The sequence below is a fragment of the Henckelia pumila genome, chromosome 4 (genome assembly GCF_033568475.1).
Source record: "Henckelia pumila isolate YLH828 chromosome 4, ASM3356847v2, whole genome shotgun sequence".
NCBI lineage: Eukaryota > Viridiplantae > Streptophyta > Magnoliopsida > Lamiales > Gesneriaceae > Henckelia > Henckelia pumila.
Window position 1 is genome coordinate 143,398,338 of NC_133123.1, and position 15,516 is coordinate 143,413,853.

At 36.5% G+C, this 15,516-nt stretch overlaps 2 non-coding genes across 2 annotated transcripts; both read left to right on the top strand.

Moving 5' to 3' along the window:
- Positions 1-5,778: 5,778 nt before the first annotated feature.
- LOC140869905 (small nucleolar RNA R71) lies at positions 5,779-5,884 on the top strand. Its single transcript, XR_012146895.1, has one exon. It is a non-coding gene; the product is annotated as a small nucleolar RNA R71 (small nucleolar RNA).
- Positions 5,885-11,848: 5,964 nt separating this feature from the next.
- LOC140869928 (small nucleolar RNA R71) lies at positions 11,849-11,954 on the top strand. The gene has a single exon (XR_012146917.1). It is a non-coding gene; the product is annotated as a small nucleolar RNA R71 (small nucleolar RNA).
- Positions 11,955-15,516: the final 3,562 nt, after the last annotated feature.

The window sequence follows — 15,516 nt, forward strand, 5'->3', positions numbered from 1 at the left end:
AAGCGTGATGGCAATAACCAAGTGGAGCGGTATCGTGCAAGATTGGTTGTCAAAGGGTATGCTCAGAAAGAAGGTATTGAATTCAATGAGATATTTTCTCCCTTGGTTCGACTTTCAACAGTCAGAGTAGTATTGGCATTGTGTGCGGTGTTTGACCTACATCTAGAACAGCTAGATGTGAAAACGGCATTTCTTCATGGCGATCTTGAAGAAGAAATCTATATGCTCCAGCCAGAAGGTTTTGCAGAAAAAGGCAAAGAAAACTTGGTTTGCAGGTTGAACAAATCTCTGTACGATCTCAAACAGGCGCCGAGGTGTTGGTACAAGAGATTTGATTCCTATATCATGAGCCTTGGGTACAACAGACTCAGTGCAGACCCTTGTACGTATTTCAAGAGGTTTGGTGATGATGATTATATCATTTTGCTGTTGTACGTGGACGACATGTTGGTAGCAGGCCCCAACAAAGATCGAGTCCAAGAATTGAAGGCACAGTTGGCTAGGAAATTTGATATGAAGGACTTGGGACCAGCAAACAAGATTCTAGGGATGCAAGTTCACCAAAACAGAAGCAACAGGAAGATTTGGCTTTCCCAGAAAAAAATATTTTAAGAAAGTCTTGCAGCGCTTCAACATGCAAGATAGTAAGCCAATTTCAACCCCTCTTCCTATTAACTTCAAGTTATCTTCTGAGATGTGTCCTAGCAGTGAAGCAGAGAAGATGGAGATGTCTCAAGTACCGTATGCATCAGCAGTGGGAAGTTTAATATTCGCTATGAACTGTACTAGACCAGACATTGCACAAGCAGTGGGAGCAGTCAGTCGGTATATGGCAAATCCTGGACAAGAGCATTGGAGCACGGTTAAGAGGATCCTTAGATATATTAAGGGTACCTCGAATGCTGCATTATGTTTTGGAGGATCAGATTTTACACTCAGGGGCTATGTGGATTCAGATTACGCAGGTGATCCAGATAAAAGAAAATCTACTACTGGTTATGTGTTTACAATTGCAGAAGGTGCAGTCAGCTGGGTTTCAAAATTGCAAACAGTTGTGGCATTATCTACAACGGAGGCAGAATATATGGCAGCTACTCAAGCTTGCAAGGAAGCAATATGGATTAAAAGGTTATTGGAGGAACTTGGGCACAAACAAGAAAATATTCCTCTGTTTTGTGACAGTCAGAGTGCTTTGCATATTGCAAGTAATCCAGCTTTTCATTCCAGGACTAAACACATTGGAGTTCAATTTCACTTTGTACGAGAGGTAATAGAGGAAGGAAGTGTGGATATGCAGAAGATTGTTGCGTGTTTTTCGCTCGCAAGCGCACAATGTCAAGTAATAATATAGGAATTAAGTCCAAGTCGATCCCACGGAGAATGAATAAATTATATTATATCAAATATTTGTAACTAATAAAATCCTAATCCTATGTAGAGCTACGAAAATGATCTGCTTTTATAAAACTAAAATTTTCAAGAAACAAAACTAAATAAACACGAGTTCACGAGAGAAAATTCAATAAGCGATGAATGTTAGAGGTTCGACTTCACTTGACTGTCCACCACAATTTATTTCTCATGATTGTTTAATTATCAATTCTTCTAGTTTACTAGCCAAGAATCCCTATTATTTTCTACTACCTCTCTCGAGTGTCAAGCAGAATTTCGTATTCAATACCAAACTCAATATGTCTATCTAAGTTTAACTATTAAATCCGGTAAATGGCATGATAATTCTTCTAAAGACTTCTATGGAATTATATGCCTCTCGAATAATATAAACACCAAAGATGTATTTTCCTATGTCGCATTCAAAATCTCCTCTCTCGAGTGATAGATTCTAAATCAATTATCATTCAATGTATGACCAGTAAATTGAAAGCATTAAAATCAGAAAAACACAAATAAACTGTGCGAAGAATTCAAATATATAAATCAAAATATCTCAATCATGGTTTCCAGTCAAGATCTGTCTACATCTAGACTAAGAAATTAGTTCATAACAAATTCAAAGATAAAAAAAAACTTGTTCTTCAAATAATCCATCAAACTAGAAAAATAGAGTTTAAAGGAAAACTAGAACGAAGTAAAATTAAGCTTTTTCGTCGCCGGATGCCGCCGTCTTCTGTCTTCGTATCAAATTCTTGAGCTCTTTTGCACTTCAAAACTCTCAATAGCCATCTCTATACTCTGAAAACTCTCTAAACCCTCGTATCCTCCAGAATAAGTCATAAAATCCCTTTTAAAACTCGATTAAAGACTTTCCATATTTTTGGAGACTGCGCAGCGCTGGAGCGCTAATTATTCGGCGCTGGGGCGCTCAAGTTTCGTATTTTATTTTTCAACGAAAGACGTATGGCACTGGAGCGCTAAAAAGACGGGCGCTGGAGCGTTCGACTTATGGCGCTGGGGCGCTACTTGTTCTTCCATTTCACCAACTGCGCAGCATTTTTGTAAAAATCATAACTCGAGTTCTAGCCGTCGGATCAAGCTGATATTTTGACAACAACTTTAAAACATCCTAAACTTCAATTTTAACGATGCAGATCGGATTTGGATGTCCGTAGAAGCTTCAGTATTTTTGTAAACTTTGCTGTCTATAATTCGTCCTTCCGCTTCTTCTTGCTACTTTTCTTCAAATCCTTGCAACTCACAAAAACAACAACAAATACGCATAATATCTACTTGATATATCACAAAATCCAAGTCAAATCATATATAAATTAAGTGCATAAAATGCACTTATCAAATCCCCCAAACTTAGACTTTTGCTAGTCCCGAGCAAAACAGTAATGAGCAATATAGTCGACCTCCGAATTTATACATTTCAAGATTCAATACACATGTCGGCTAATTTTCTCAAGAGTTCTCGTGTGTGTGTGATTTGCCAATCTCATCTACCCACCTAACTTTCGGTAAAATCATGCAAGTTGAAAGCTTCATAAAATCATTAACTCCGTCCTCAAGTATCAAAATACTCTCAACCAAGTTCAACTTCTAATTGCACAGATCAACATGACTTTTTCGGTTAACATTAGGCTCAAGTATAATCAGCCGGAGATAAGCATCCATATGTATATCAATGTAAACAAGGACACAGAATTCAAAGCAAAGGGAATTGAATATTTTCAATTTGTGCAGGATTCTGAGTAGCTAATTTTTTTTTTATTTGCATTGCCAGACATTAGTCTTGGCTTTTTTCTACTCCATACATCTCCATCTTTATGCCTTGTATTTGGACTAGAATTTCAATCCATTTTTTTTTCTTTTCAAGGCCTCCCCTCACCTTACTTTCTCCGCCATTACTTTTCTTTGAACTTTTTAGCTACTCAATTTGTTTTGGATTTTTCATGAATATAGAATGGCTAAAAAAACTCAATAGATTCGAAAAAAAACGCCTAAATCACTTCTGTGATCTTAAAAATCTACCTCAGTTTCAAATAAAAATCACAAGAGTTAAGAATCAAATCCTCTAATCCACATCACAAATTCACATAATTTTTTTTCTAATTGATAGGAGTATCGAAAATCATGGCATTCGTGCATAAATGTGAGAACTCAAGATTAAATATAGCTAACATAAACTTTTTCAGCACAAAAATTTATTTTCATCATAGGCCAACACAATTACAACATCATGCCTTCAACTTCAACTAACTCATAAAAAATTTCAAATTTTCACAATTTTTAAACACCCCCCAAACTTAAATTGTGCATTGTCCTCAATGTATATTATTCATTAAAAACAAGGGACACGTAGCTTAGGCACCAAGCGTCAGTACTCAGCACCATCTTAATCACTCAAAACTCTTCATCAGGGGTGGCTCCTAAACTCTTTCAGCTCCATACTTTTTAACCTACACAATTCAAAATCATTATTGATGTCTACTTTCCTCATGATAAAAAATAATAAAAAGGAAAACAACTAAAATAAAAGAAACAATAAAGCAAATAAAAAAAAATCGCTTGGGTTGCCTCTCAAGAAGCGCTAAGTTTATAGTTCATAGCCCGACTATATTCTGATTCTAGCCCGGTTCCACTTTGTTGGAGGTCTTTTCCTTTTTTTTTCACCCTCCAAACATATTCAACAATCTTCTTGATCTTTGCTTTCTTTCTCTTCTTCTTCTTTGCTACCTTCGGATCATTCTCTCTTGGAAATTCTACAACACTAACAACTTTGCAGCAACATTCCATTCCATCTTCTTTGATTGTTCAATCATGAACACTTTTTCCATGGATGAATTTTTAACCTCCTTATAAACATTAAAGATCACCTTCTCACCATCAACTCCCATCGTCAACTCACCTTTCTTCACATCAATCGTGGCTTCAGCAGTAGCCAAGAACGGTCTCCCCAAAATCAATGGCATATTTGCATCCTCCTCCATATCTAGCACAACAAAATCCGCAGGAAAAATAAATTTATCTACTTTTACCAGTACATCCTCAATGATTCCAAACGGATATGTGATAGATCTGTCAGCTAGCTGCAATGCGATTGTCGTGGGTTTCACCTCTCCAAGTCCCAAACTCCTGAAAACAGACAAAGACATTAAGTTAATGCTAGCTCTTAAATCACAAAGTGCTTTATTAAAATTAGAAGAACAAATAATGCAAGGAATCGTAAAACTCCCTAGATCTTTTAATTTTTGTGGTAGCTTCTTTTGCAGGATAACACTGCAGTCTTCAGTCAGGTTGACAGTCTCAAACTCCTCCACCTTCCGCTTCTTAGACATAACCTCCTTCAAGAATTTTTCATAATGCGGCATCTGCTCCAAAGCATCAGCGAATGGAATATTAATATAAATTTTCATGAAGATGTCAAGAAACTTAGAAAACTTCTCATCCAACGCTTTCTTCTTGAACCGCTGAGGATATGACAAAACAGCTTTTGGTACAGGCGGTTTCTCAGGCACAACTGCAGAATTGCTGGAATTTTTGCTAACAGATTTTTCAGACTCCACCACAATCTCTTCAGCCTCTTCATCATATACTTCCTTTGGTTCATCAACCCCAAGTTCTTTACCACTTCTAAGGTTGATAGCCTTGCACTGCTCCCTTGGATTAACCTCAGTATTGCTAGAAAACACACCTCTCTGCTGATTATTCAATGCATTCGCCAGTTGACCAATTTGTGTTTCAAGATTTTTCATAGAAGCGCTCACATTGGTCAAATGTGTCTCCATACTATCAAGCCTATTTTCATTCCTCTTAAATCTTGTGGATGATTATGCAATAAAATTACTCACCAAATCTTCCAACGATGCCTTACCTTCACCATTCTGAGTATTGAACTCCGATGGAGGATTCAACACATTCTTATTGTTTGCATAGGAAAAATTTTCATGATTACGCAAACTAGGATGATACTGATTGGGTACAGGATTACCTCGATAATTGTTGTAATTCCTGTTGTTCACATAATGAGCTTGCTCCACACTCTCAAATACATCAGCAGAATTTACGGTAGTCGCCAGCGATGCTGTCTCATTAGAACTTTGATTCCCTTTGGTCAGTGCAGCCAACTGTGTAGAAATAGTAGCCATCTGAGCAGTCAAAGCAGTGAATGCGTCAACCTCATGAATTCCAGCAGGCTTCCTTATTGCAGATCTCTCACTCGGCCACTGATAATTGTTAACAGTCATTTGCTCAAGCATCTCATAAGCCTGTTCAGGAAATTTAGAAAATATTGAACCTCCAGCTGCAGCATCCACAGAAATATGAGTTGGCCCATTCAAACCATTGTAGAATAACTCAATCTGTTCCCAGTCTGGAAAATTATGGTTTGGACACTTCCTATGCAAATCTTTGTACCGCTCCCATGCTTCATACAATTGCTCAAAATCTTGTTGTTTGAATGTAGTGATCTCTATTTTCAACTGAGCAGACTTAGCAGGTGGGAAATACTTAGCCAGAAATTTAGAATCCATATCATCCCATGTAGTGATACTCCCAAGAGGTAGTGATTGCAACCAACTATGAGCATTGTCCCTAAGAGAAAACGGGAACAATCGTAGTTTGATGGTGTCTTCAGTAACACCATGAATCTTCACTGTGTCAGCAATCTCCATAAAAGTACGCAGATGAAGATTTGGATCTTCAGTAGCTGCACCCCTGAACTGATTCTGCTGCACCATATTAATCAGAGCTGGCTTCAACTCAAAATTATTCGCCGTGATGTTCTGCCGAGCTATCCCAGAATAATGATTATTGATCACCGGTTGAAAGTGATCTCTGATCGGCACCGGGGCATTATTGACAACTCTTTCTCTTTCTCTTTCTTCAGCCATTTGTTGCAACTCTTCTCTTCTAGCTTTTCTCAAAGCTTTAGCAGTTTTCTCAATTTTCGGATCAAAGAGCAGTGAGTCGTAACTTTGTCTTTTTCGCATAAACTGCATAGAGAGGAAAGATTTAAAATTAGAACCAACAAAATAAAATAAAATGCTCTAAATCAAAATTAAGACTAATTAGAAAAATTTAATATAAATCAAATAAAATTCAATTCCCCGGAAACGGCGCCAAAAACTTGTTGCGTGTTTTTCGCTCGCAAGCGCACGATGTCTAGTAATAATAAAGGAATTAAGTCCAAGTCGATCCCACGGAGAATGAATAAATGATATTATATCAAATATTTGTAACTAATAAAATCCTAATCCTATTTAGAGCTACGAAATTGATCTGATTTTATAAAACTAAAATTTTCAAGAAACAAAACTAAATACCTACGAGTTCACGAGAAAAAATTCAATAAGCGATGAATGTTAGAGGTTCGAATTCACTTGACTGTCCACCACAATTTATTTCTCATGATTGTTTAATTATCAATTCTTCTAGTTTACTAGCCAAGAATCCCTATTATTTTCTACTACCTCTCTCGAGTGTCAAGCAGAATTTCGTATTCAATAGCAAACTCAATATGTCTATCTAAGTTTAACTATTAAATTCGGTAAATGGCATGAGAATTCTTCTAAAGACTTCTATGGAGTTATATGCCTCTCGAACAATATAAACACAAAAGATGTATTTTCCTATGTCGTATTCAAAATCTCCTCTCTCGAGTGATAGATTCTAAATCAATTATCATTCAATCTATGGCCAGTAAATTGAAAGCATTAAAATCAGGAAAACACAAATCAACTGTGCGAAGAATTCAAATATATAAATCAAAATATCTCAATCATGGTTTCCAGTCAAGATCCGTCTACCTCTAGACTAAGAAATTAGTTCATAACAAATTCAAAGATAAAAAAAAACTTGTTCTTCAAATAATCCATCAAACTAGAAAAATAGAGTTTAAAGGAAAACTAGAACGAAGTAAAATTAAGCTTTTCCGTCGCCGTATGCCGCCGTCTTCTGTCTTCGTATCAAATTCTCGAGCTCTTGTGCACTTCAAAACTCTCAATAGCCGTCTCTATGTTCTGAAAACTCTCTAAACCCTCGTATCCTCCAGAATAAGTCATAAAATCCCTTTTAAAACTCGATTAAAGACTTTCCATATTTTTGGAGACTGCGCAGCGCTGGAGCGCTAATTATTCGGTGCTGGGGCGCTCAAGTTTCGTATTTTATTTTTCAACAAAAGACGTATGGCGCTGGAGCGCTCAAAAGATGGCGCTGGGGCGCTATAACCATGAATTTACGGGCGCTGGAGCGCTCGACTTATGGCGCTGGGGCGCTACTTGTTCTTCCATTTTACCAACTGCGCAGCATTTTTGTAAAAATCACAACTCGAGTTCTAGCCGTCGGATCAAGCTGATATTTTGACAACAACTTCAAAACATCCTAAACTTCAATTTGAACGGTGCAGATCGGATTTGGATGTCCGAAGAAACTCCAGTATTTTTGTAAACTTTGCTGTCTATAATTCGTCCGTCCACTTCTTCTTGCTACTTTTCTTCAAATCCTTGCAACTCACAAAAACAACAACAAATACGCATAATATCTACTCAATACATCACAAAATTCAAGTCAAATCATATATAAATTAGGTGCATAAAATGCACTTATCAAATCCCCCCAAACATAGAACTTTGCTAGTCCCGAGCAAAACAGTAATGAGCAATATAGTCGACCTCCGAATTTATACATTCCAAGATTCAATACACATGTCAGCTAATTTTATCAAGAGTTCTCGTGTGTGTGTGATTTGCCAATTTCATCTACCCACTTAACTTTCGGTAAAATCATGCAATTTGTAAGCTTCATAAAATCATTAATTCCGTCCTCAAGTTTCAAAATACTCTCAACCAAGTTCAACTTCTAATTGCACAGATCAACAAGACTTTTTCGGTTAACATTAGGCTCAAGTATAATCAGCAGGAGATAAGCATCCATATGTATATCAATGTAAACAAGGACTCAGAATTCAAAGCAAAGGGAATTGAATATTTTCAATTTGTGCAGGATTCTGAGTAGCTAAATTTTTTTTTTTTTATTTGCATTGCCAAACATTAGTCTTGGCTTTCTTCTACTCCATACATCTCTATCTTTATGCCTTGTATTTGGACTAGAATTTCAATCCATTTTTTTTTCTTTTCAAGGCCTCCCCTTACCTTACTTTCTCTGTCATTACTTTTCTTTGAACTTTTTAGCTACTCAATTTGTTTTGGATTTTTCATGAATATAGAATGGCTAAAAAAACTCAATAGATTCGAAAAAAAACGCCTAAATCACTTCTGTGATCTTAAAAATCTACCTCAGTTTCAAATAAAAATCACAAGAGTTAAGAATCAAATCCTCTAATCCACATCACAAATTCACATAATTTTTTTTCTAATTGCTAGGAGTATCGAAAATCATGGCATTCGTGCATAAATGTGAGAACTCAAGATTAAATATAGCTAACATAAACTTTTTCAGCACAAAAATTTATTTTCATCATAGGCCAACACAATTACAACATCATGCCTTCAACTCCAACTAACTCATAAAAAATTTCAAATTTTCACAATTTTTAAACACCCCCCAAACTTAAATTGTGCATTGTCCTCAATGTATATTATTCATTAAAAACAAGGGACACGTAGCTTAGGCACCAAGCGTCAGTACTCAGCACCATCTTAATCACTCAAAACTCTTCATCAGGGGTGGCTCCTAAACTCTTTCAGCTCCATACTTTTTAACCTACACAATTCAAAATCATTATTGATGTCTACTTTCCTCATGATAAAAAATAAAAAGGAAAACAACTAAAATAAAAGAAACAATAAAGCAAATAAAAAAAAATCGCTTGGGTTGCCTCCCAAGAAGCGCTTAGTTTATAGTTCATAGCCCGACTATATTCTGATTCTAGCCCGGTTCCACTTTGTTGGAGGTCTTTTACTTTTTTTTCACCCTCCAAACATATTCAACAATCTTCTTGATCTTTGCTTTCTTTCTCTTCTTCTTCTTTGCTACCTTCGGATCATTCTCTCTTGGCAATTCTACAACACTAAAAACTTTGCAGCAACATTCCATCTTCTTTGATTGTTCAATCATGAACACTTTTTCCATGGATGAATTTTTAACCTCCTTATAAACATTAAAGATCACCTTCTCACCATCAACTCCCATCGTCAACTCACCTTTCTTCACATCAATCTTGGCTTCAGCAGTAGCCAAGAACGGTCTCCCCAAAATCAATGGCATATTTGCATCCTCCTCCATATCTAGCACAACAAAATCCGCAGGAAAAATAAATTTATCTACTTTTACCAGTACATCCTCAATGATTCCAAACGGATATGTGATAGATCTGTCAGCTAGCTGCAATGCGATTGTCGTGGGTTTCACCTCTCCAAGTCCCAAACTCCTGAAAACAGACAAAGACATTAAGTTAATGCTAGCTCCTAAATCACAAAGTGCTTTATTAAAATTAGAAGAACAAATAATGCAAGGAATCGTAAAACTCCCTAGATCTTTTAATTTTTGTGGTAGCTTCTTTTGCAGGATAGCACTGCAGTCTTCAGTCAGGTTGACAGTCTCAAACTCCTCCACCTTCCGCTTCTTAGACATCACCTCCTTCAAGAATTTTTCATAATGCGGCATCTGCTCCAAAGCATCAGCGAATGGAATATTAATATAAATTTTCATGAAGATGTCAAGAAACTTAGAAAACTTCTCATCCAACGCTTTCTTCTTGAACCGCTGAGGATATGGCAAAACAGCTTTTGGTACAGGCGGTTTCTCAGGCACAACTGCAGAATTGCTGGAATTTTTGCTAACAGATTTTTCAGACTCCACCACAATCTCTTCAGCCTCTTCATCATCTACTTCCTTTGGGTCATCAACCCCAAGTTCTTTACCACTTCTAAGGTTGATAGCCTTGCACTGCTCCCTTGGTTAACCTCAGTATTGCTAGGAAACACACCTCTCTGCTGATTATTCAATGCATTCGCTAGTTGACCAATTTGTGTTTCAAGATTTTTCATAGAAGCGCTCACATTGGTCAAATGTGTCTCCATACTATCAAGCCTATTTTCATTCCTCTTAAATCTTGTGGATGATTATGCAATAAAATTACTCACCAAATCTTCCAACGATGCCTTACCTTCACCATTCTGAGTATTGAACTCCGATGGAGGATTCAACACATTCTTATTGTTTGCATAGGAAAAATTTTCATGATTACGCAAACTAGGATGATACTGATTGGGTACAGGATTACCTCGATAATTGTTGTAATTCCTGTTGTTCACATAATGAGCTTGCTCCACACTCTCAAACTCCCTAGATCTTTTAATTTTTGTGGTAGCTTCTTTTGCAGGATAGCACTGCAGTCTTCAGTCAGGTTGACAGTCTCAAACTCCTCCACCTTCCGCTTCTTAGACATCACCTCCTTCAAGAATTTTTCATAATGCGGCATCTGCTCCAAAGCATCAGCGAATGGAATATTAATATAAATTTTCATGAAGATGTCAAGAAACTTAGAAAACTTCTCATCCAACGCTTTCTTCTTGAACCGTGAGGATATGGCAAAACAGCTTTTGGTACAGGCGGTTTCTCAGGCACAACTGCAGAATTGCTGGAATTTTTGCTAACAGATTTTTCAGACTCCACCACAATCTCTTCAGCCTCTTCATCATCTATTTCCTTTGGGTCATCAACCCCAAGTTCTTTACCACTTCTAAGGTTGATAGCCTTGCACTGCTCCCTTGGATTAACCTCAGTATTGCTAGGAAACACACCTCTCTGCTGATTATTCAATGCATTCGCCAGTTGACCAATTTGTGTTTCAAGATTTTTCATAGAAGCGCTCACATTGGTCAAATGTGTCTCCATACTATCAAGCCTATTTTCATTCCTCTTAAATCTTGTGGATGATTATGCAATAAAATTACTCACCAAATCTTCCAACGATGCCTTACCTTCACCATTCTGAGTATTGAACTCCGATGGAGGATTCAACACATTCTTATTGTTTGCATAGGAAAAATTTTCATGATTACGCAAACTAGGATGATACTGATTGGGTACAGGATTACCTCGATAATTGTTGTAATTCCTGTTGTTCACATAATGAGCTTGCTCCACACTCTCAAATACATCAGCAGAATTTACGGTAGTCGCCAGCGATGCTGTCTCATTAGAACTTTGATTCCCTTTGGTCAGTGCAGCCAACTGTGTAGAAATAGTAGCCATCTGAGCAGTCAAAGCAGTGAATGCGTCAACCTCATGAATTCCAGCAGGCTTCCTTATTGCAGATCTCTCACTCGGCCACTGATAATTGTTAACAGTCATTTGCTCAAGCATCTCATAAGCCTGTTCATGAAATTTAGAAAATATTGAACCTCCAGCTGCAGCATCCACAGAAATATGAGTTGGCCCATTCAAACCATTGTAGAATAACTCAATCTGTTCCCAGTCCGGAAAATTATGGTTTGGACACTTCCTAAGCAAATCTTTGTACCGCTCCCACGCTTCATACAATTGCTCAAAATCTTGTTGTTTGAATGTAGTGATCTCTATTTTCAACTGAGCAGACTTAGCAGGTGGGAAATACTTAGCCAGAAATTTAGAAGCCATATCATCCCATGTAGTGATACTCCCAAGAGGTAGTGATTGCAACCAACTATGAGCATTGTCCCTAAGAGAAAACGGGAACAATCGTAGTTTGATGGTGTCTTCAGTAACACCATGAATCTTCACTGTGTCAGCAATCTCCATAAAAGTACGCAGATGAAGATTTGGATCTTCAGTAGCTGCACCCCTGAACTGATTCTGCTGCACCATATTAATCAGAGCTGGCTTCAACTCAAAATTATTCACCGTGATGTTCTGCCGAGCTATCCCAGAATAATGATTATTGATCACCGGTTGAAAGTGATCTCTGATCGGCACCGGGGCATTATTGACAACTCTTTCTCTTTCTCTTTCTTCAGCCATTTGTTGCAACTCTTCTCTTCTAGCTTTTCTCAAAGCTTTAGCAGTTTTCTCAATTTTCGGATCAAAGAGCAGTGAGTCGTAACTTTGTCTTTTTCGCATAAACTGCATAGAGAAGAAAGATTTAAAATTAGAACCAACAAAATAAAATAAAATTCTCTAAATCAAAATTAAGACTAATTAGAAAAATTTAATATAAATCAAATAAAATTCAATTCCCCGGAAACGGCGCCAAAAACTTATTGCGTGTTTTTCGCTCGCAAGCGCACGATGTCTAGTAATAATAAAGGAATTAAGTCCAAGTCGATCCCACGGAGAATGAATAAATGATATTATATCAAATATTTGTAACTAATAAAATCCTAATCCTATTTAGAGCTACGAAATTGATCTGATTTTATAAAACTAAAATTTTCAAGAAACAAAACTAAATACCTACGAGTTCACGAGAAAAAATTCAATAAGCGATGAATGTTAGAGGTTCGAATTCACTTGACTGTCCACCACAATTTATTTCTCATGATTGTTTAATTATCAATTCTTCTAGTTTACTAGCCAAGAATCCCTATTATTTTCTACTACCTCTCTCGAGTGTCAAGCAGAATTTCGTATTCAATAGCAAACTCAATATGTCTATCTAAGTTTAACTATTAAATTCGGTAAATGGCATGAGAATTCTTCTAAAGACTTCTATGGAGTTATATGCCTCTCGAACAATATAAACACAAAAGATGTATTTTCCTATGTCGTATTCAAAATCTCCTCTCTCGAGTGATAGATTCTAAATCAATTATCATTCAATCTATGGCCAGTAAATTGAAAGCATTAAAATCAGGAAAACACAAATCAACTGTGTGAAGAATTAAAATATATAAATCAAAATATCTCAATCATGGTTTCCAGTCAAGATCCGTCTACCTCTAGACTAAGAAATTAGTTCATAACAAATTCAAAAATAAAAAAAAACTTGTTCTTCAAATAATCCATCAAACTAGAAAAATAGAGTTTAAAGGAAAACTAGAACGAAGTAAAATTAAGCTTTTCCGTCGCCGTATGCCGCCGTCTTCTGTCTTCGTATCAAATTCTCGAGCTCTTGTGCACTTCAAAACTCTCAATAGCCGTCTCTATGTTCTGAAAACTCTCTAAACCCTCGTATCCTCCAGAATAAGTCATAAAATCCCTTTTAAAACTCGATTAAAGACTTTCCATATTTTTGGAGACTGCGCAGCGCTGGAGCGCTAATTATTCGGCGCTGGGGCGCTCAAGTTTCGTATTTTATTTTTCAACAAAAGACGTATGGCGCTGGAGCGCTCAAAAGATGGCGCTGGGGCGCTATAACCATGAATTTACGGGCGCTGGAGCTCTCGACTTATGGCGCTGGGGCGCTACTTGTTCTTCCATTTTACCAACTGCGCAGCATTTTTGTAAAAATCACAACTCGAGTTCTAGCTGTCGGATCAAGCTGATATTTTGACAACAACTTCAAAACATCCTAAACTTCAATTTGAACGGTGCAGATCGGATTTGGATGTCCGAAGAAACTCCAGTATTTTTGTAAACTTTGCTGTCTATAATTCGTCCGTCCACTTCTTCTTGCTACTTTTCTTCAAATCCTTGCAACTCACAAAAACAACAACAAATACGCATAATATCTACTCAATACATCACAAAATTCAAGTCAAATCATATATAAATTAAGTGCATAAAATGCACTTATCAAATCCCCCCAAACTTAGACCTTTGCTAGTCCCGAGCAAAACAGTAATGAGCAATATAGTCGACTTCCGAATTTATACATTCCAAGATTCAATACACATGTCAGCTAATTTTCTCAAGAGTTCTCGTGTGTGTGTGATTTGCCAATTTCATCTACCCACTTAACTTTCGATAAAATCATGCAATTTGTAAGCTTCATAAAATCATTAATTCCGTCCTCAAGTTTCAAAATACTCTCAACCAAGTTCAACTTCTAATTGCACAGATCAATAAGACTTTTTCGGTTAACATTAGGCTCAAGTATAATCAGCAGGAGATAAGCATCCATATGTATATCAATGTAAACAAGGACTCAGAATTCAAAGCAAAGGGAATTGAATATTTTCAATTTGTGCAGGATTCTGAGTAGCTAATTTTTTTTTTTTATTTGCATTGCCAAACATTAGTCTTGGCTTTCTTCTACTCCATACATCTCCATCTTTATGCCTTGTATTTGGACTAGAATTTCAATCCATTTTTTTTTCTTTTCAAGGCCTCCCCTTACCTTACTTTCTCTGTCATTACTTTTCTTTGAACTTTTTAGCTACTCAATTTGTTTTGGATTTTTCATGAATATAGAATGGCTAAAAAAACTCAATAGATTCGAAAAAAAAACGCCTAAATCACTTCTGTGATCTTAAAAATCTACCTCAGTTTCAAATAAAAATCACAAGAGTTAAGAATCAAATCCTCTAATCTACATCACAAATCCACATAATTTTTTTCTAATTGCTAGGAGTATCGAAAATCATGGCATTCATGCATAAATGTGAGAACTCATAATTAAATATATCTAACATAAACTTTTTCAGCACAAAAATTTATTTTAATCATAGGACAACACAATTACAACCTCATGTCTTCAACTCCAACTAACTCATAAAAAATTTCAAATTTTCACAATTTTTAAACACCCCCAAACTTAAATTGTGCATTGCCCTCAATGTACATTATCATTAAAAACAAGGGACACGTACCTTAGGCACCAAGCGTCAGTACTCAGCACCATCTTAATTACTCAAAACTCTTCATCAGGGGTGGCTCCTAAACTCTTTCAGCTCCATACTTTATAACCTACACAATTCAAAATCATTATTGATGTCTACTTTCCTCATGATAAAAAATAATAAAAAGGAAAACAACTAAAATAAAAGAAACAATAAAGCAAATAAAAAAAAATCTCTTGGGTTGCCTCTCAAGAAGCGCTTAGTTTATAGTTCATAGCCCGACTATATTCTGATTCTAGCCCGGTTCCACTTTGTTGGAGTTCTTTTCCTTTTCTTTCACCCTTTAAACATATTCAACAATCTTCTTGATCTTTGCTTTCTTTCTCTTCTTCTTCTTTGCTACCTTCGGATCATTCTCTCTTGGCAATTCTACAACACTAACAACTTTGCAGCA